Source organism: Penaeus monodon, chromosome 26 (genome assembly GCF_015228065.2).
Source record: "Penaeus monodon isolate SGIC_2016 chromosome 26, NSTDA_Pmon_1, whole genome shotgun sequence".
Lineage (NCBI taxonomy): Eukaryota > Metazoa > Arthropoda > Malacostraca > Decapoda > Penaeidae > Penaeus > Penaeus monodon.
Genome location: NC_051411.1, coordinates 16,950,355 through 16,954,800, shown reverse-complemented (window position 1 = coordinate 16,954,800; position 4,446 = coordinate 16,950,355).

The following is a 4,446-nucleotide window of genomic DNA, read 5'->3' as shown; positions in this document are numbered from 1 at the left end:
TATAAAAATTTTAAAAATTATACTATATTTTATAAATATATAAAAAAATATTTTATATATAAAAAATATATATATATATATAATAATAAATATATTATAATTAAAATAAAAAATAAAATATATTAGTAATATTATAAATTATATTTTTAAAAATATAGTATATTAAAATATATATATTATTATATATATTATAATATATTTATATTATATATATATTATATTATTATATTTTAATATATTATATTAATATATTATATTATATATATTATATTATATATATATTATTAAATATAAAATTTTATATAATTATATAATATTAATATTTTTATATAGTATATATTATATATATATAATAATTATATATATATATTATATTATATAATATAATATATATATATAATTTTTAATAAATTTTAATATAAATATATAATATTATATTATAATATTTTTTAAAATTATATTATATATATTTTAATTATTATATGAAACCCCCCCTGGACCTTGGTGTAGCATATCCTTTATAAGCGAAACATACTTCGTCTATGGTCCTTGGTTTTAATCACTTTTTTTTGGGATTTTGGGGGATTTTTGGGCTAAGATATCAGGCTGAGATGGTACTAAAGTCTATTTGTCTGTATATAATCCAACTACACATGGATTCAAAGTGACGATGTTACTCACACAGAAACTTAAAAATGGAAACATTTCTCACCAACGTTTCCTCAATATATTGGCATTGCCTGACCTGTCAAAATTCTCCGGATGGCAAACCGCTATGTCCAGAAAGATGTACAAAATACTGAAAAATAATTACAAAAGCACATAAAAGAGATGATAATAAAAGTAAAAGAATTCATTCAACTAGATGATTTTCGGAAAAAATCAGGACACTGGTAATTAAAATTATATTCATTTCACAACACATAGTAAACATGGACACTTGCTAGATCACTTTAAGGAGGTACATGTCACAATTGAGTTTGTCCCTCCAAGGTAAACATGGATGGGGACAGTCTCAGAGGCGTGTTATGCAGGCCTACTTTCATTCATTTCCCGGGTAACATATAAGGCACTGCAGATTAACCTATATTCCCTTCCTATTCTATATTGTATGCTCTACACGATCGGCAGTATCAATTTTGTTATCTCCGTCGCATCCCTCTCGGTACAGTATAACCAAGGAGAAATTACACTATTTGCAAAACAAATAATTATAATTTTTAGCAAAATCATAAACATCAGAAAATTGAAGCTTTTGTTACAAAGAGTGAAGCACCCTCAGCAACAAAATCCTCAAAACCAGGGTCTCATGGAACCCAGAATTCCAACACTTAACTTCTCATACCTTCTAGTTATTCCCTAGGACAGGAGTGGTCAAGCCCCCTCTCCCCTACCTCCTTGATTAGCACTTCATACCAACTTACAGAACTCTGGCTTTGTACAGGTATTGTGGACTTAGTATTTCTGTATCTGTGTTGTCTTTACTTTTATGCTTCTACAAAATGGCAGTGCCCATTTTCCCTCTATCTCTATGCTTCCTCTTGTTAACCATGAAAAAAATAGGCTGCTACAAAATGCCACACGAGAGGACAGTCTATGCCATAAAGAAATACAGCAACAACAGGTGGGGGTAGGGGAGATGATGCTTCTAGGTTTGGAAGGTTTTGGAAATGGAGCGATGTTTGGATTTCCCCAGAGTGGCTGGACTCAGAAAATTCCAACTTTCAATTGTTTGATCACTGAGATGGAAAATAAACAAGATTCATGTACTAGACAAGCGTTGACAATTGGAAAAGGAATAATAGATTTGAAAGGCTGTTTCAACTTATAAAAATTAGAGCAACGTATATGGGAAAAGAAAGCTTGCATATTTTTAAGACCATTATGCTGTTATTTGGCCACTTCGCTCCAGTATCAACCAGATACAGCAAAATACGTGCATGAAGTGGCCATCTGTGACAAAAATAACTGTCATCTATGGAAAAAAGTGAGCAAATCGAAAATAGGGGAGATAAAGGACAGATAAGAGAGAAGATCGACCCTTCATTTTTAAGTCCCTTTCCATGTTTACCTCACAAGAACAGTAATTGCACCTCCAGACACTACAATTCAAAAATCTATTTTTTATATTTTTCCTCACCCAACGATATTGGGGGGTGAAGGGGGAACCGGGGGGCGATAATGGATGGCAATAGATGTCAATAGTAACCTCCAGAATCGAAGAAAGTGATTTATGAAAATGTTAAAAGTATTTCAAAACACGATCCAAACACTGTCAATGAATGAAGTAAAAAGCCCACAAAAAAAAACAATTAGCATTGAAAAATCTACAGACGTGCCCACATCTTTGAAAGTCTACAGACCCCTCACCAATTTTCGAAAAAACTCTACAGGAATAAAACTGTCATTTGTTAAAAATCTAAGGGTTTTACATAATCAACATCCCTCGTGGTAATCATACAATACTCTTAACCAATAAACCAGCCTAACCTTAACCCTGTGGGATTTATACACTATGATCTATATATTCCCTAGCCAGGGGGCTACGCCCCTGGACCCCCATGGTATTGTATATGCCTAGCCAGAGGGCTACGCCCCCTGGGCCCCCTGTAGTAATATATATATCTAGAAGATGGCAGTGTCCATTTCCCTCTATCTCAGTGCGTCGCTCTCAGTAACTTTAACCCAAGAAATCAAAAACAAATGTAACATGTAACCCATGCTGCGATCTACCAAGTAGTCCTTGTATCTTACATGTTTGTGAGAACAAATATTTGTAATTATCAGTGCCATTTTTCTCCAATTCATGTATGTAATGTGTTCAGAAAATTTTCCGTGCATGTCAACCAGGAGTACAGTAAAATAAGTGTATGGAGTGGTTACCTTGACAAAAACTAAGACAAGTTCCAAAATCGGATTTTTTATATCTTTCCTCCACCCAACGATCTTGGGGGATGCGTGGGGAATCGGGGGTTGAAGGGGGGGGGGGGATAATAGATAGCACTGGGTGTCAACAGGAAGCTGCAGAAATTGAAGAAAGTGATTTTTCCAAAACCCGAGCCAAACATTGTCCAATGAACGATGTAAACAAGCACAAAAAACGCTAAAAATCGGCAATTGAAACTCTACGGACGCCCCTCACCATCTTTGAAACTCTACGGACCGACACGCCAAATTTCGAAGAAAAAAAAAAACCTCTACGGGGATAAAAAACCTTCGCTCGGTAAAAACCTACGGGGTTTCACATAACCCACATCCCCTGTGGTAATCGTACAATGCGTCCTAACCAATAAACCAACCTAACCTTAACCCTGTGAGATTTATACACTACGATATATATATATTCCCTGGCCAGGGGGCTCTGCCCCCTGGACCCCCTGTGGTAATATATACGCCTAGCCAGGGGGCTACGCTGTAAAACCACATACCTTTATATCACGATACACCGAACGTTCCTTCGGTTCCGTCTATAGTCACAATTGCTTGGTTTATAATTCCTTTTTTCGCCATTTGGGGCACTTGATGGGTTCAAATGTCAGGCTGTGATAGGGACTAATGTCTATTTGTCCTGTATATCCACAATATGGCTTTCAAAATTACCTGGAATCGACGCAGCACTGGAAATAAAACATTACTCACCGGCGTTTCTCGACGTAATGTCATTGCCGGGCTGTCAAATCTCCTGGTGGCAACGCGCAGGCGCACAATGATATTGTAAAAATAGTGTGTATAATTACCAAAACACGTAAAAGATGTATCATAAAAAGTAAAAGATTCCATTAAATATATGAAATTGGAGAAACGGCCACTGGTATTTACAAAATAATCGTCTTACAAGCGCGTAGCAATACAAGGACTACTTGCTATATCGCATTAATGAGTTACGCGTCACATTTGTTTTGGTCCTCGCAAGGTAAACATGGATGGGGACTTAGCCCCAGAGTGGTGATCTGCAGGGCCTATTTTTGTCATTTCCTGGCTAATATAAGGCCACTGCAGATTTACCTATATTGCTTCCTACTCTATTTTTTATGCTCTACAAGATGGCAATGTCCATTTTTCTCTATCTCATTGCATCACTCCGGTAACTTTAACCATAAGGGATATAGGACAGACAAGAGTGAAGATCGCCCTTCGTCCTTTCCATGTTTACTTCGCAAGAATCAAAACAAATGTGACATGGAACTCATTACTGCGATCTACCAAGTAGTCCTTGTGAAAACTAACATTTTGTAATTATCAGCATCCGTTTCCTCGAATTCATGCATGTACTTTTATTATACTTCATTTACGTGTTTTGGTAATTATTTACGCTTATTCGCAAGCTGTTTTCCATCGGGAGATTGACAGCCAGCAACGCCATTACGCAAACGCGGTGAAAAATATTTCATTTCCAGTGCTGCGTCGATCTGTCTTTTAAAGACAATACAGGACAAATCATTTTTA